Here is an 871-nt window from a genome sequence, read left to right on the forward strand (position 1 = left end):
TATCATATTCATTGAACCGTATCCCTACTTCCATTCAACTTTTGCCGGCGAGATCAGATATCCTCCAATAACCTTTTCTGTAAACGTATTTCAACAAATTAAAAAAGTTTATCCGAAATAACGACAAGCCTGCCTCGTGGACCGTGAAGAAACGACAGCGCGAGCCAGCATAAGGAGATCACGGGACCAGCAAAGGTGAATGCATTGTATCGCCTTAACAACGGTAACAAGCACAAACAAGCAAAAAAAAAAAGGGAGAAAAAAGGAAGGAAGATGGGGAAGAAAAGGAAGAATAAAATGAGAGAAACAAGGCGGGGGATTTCAACACGAGATCTTTCCATTTTCCGCAATTTTTGAGTGTTTTTTTTTTCGAAAGGTGCGTAAGCCCGTTTTCTAATGCGGTTTGGAGCGTCATCTATAACGGGGAAAGAAATTCATCTGTTGGGGAAACTTAAAAAAAAAAAAACTACATCATAATGACGATAATAAAGGGTTTATGTTCTGTTCTGTTTCAAAATTAGGCATCGCCACACGGTGATACACAACCTCAATGCAGAAAGAGGAAGATTTCTTCTATTTCGAGGCCAATAATAAACCAGAAGGAAGAAGAGGGTTGCCTGATGATATTGGAAAGCTCCGGGAAAGAGCTTTGTTACATCTCGAAGGCGGTCGGTCTTACAGAAGAACGAGAAGAAGGTAAATGAGAAATAAAAGCAATGATAAGTATAAAGAAAGGACCCAGTTATTATAATGGAAAACGCAATCTTTCGGAACGTGTTTATTATGTCAGAAAACCACATGAAAGATGGAAAAGAGGGGAGGGAGGAAAAATGAAAAAGGACGCTTTTATTAATAATCATCAGTGAGGTAA

This window comes from Penaeus monodon, chromosome 32, assembly GCF_015228065.2.
Source record: "Penaeus monodon isolate SGIC_2016 chromosome 32, NSTDA_Pmon_1, whole genome shotgun sequence".
NCBI lineage: Eukaryota > Metazoa > Arthropoda > Malacostraca > Decapoda > Penaeidae > Penaeus > Penaeus monodon.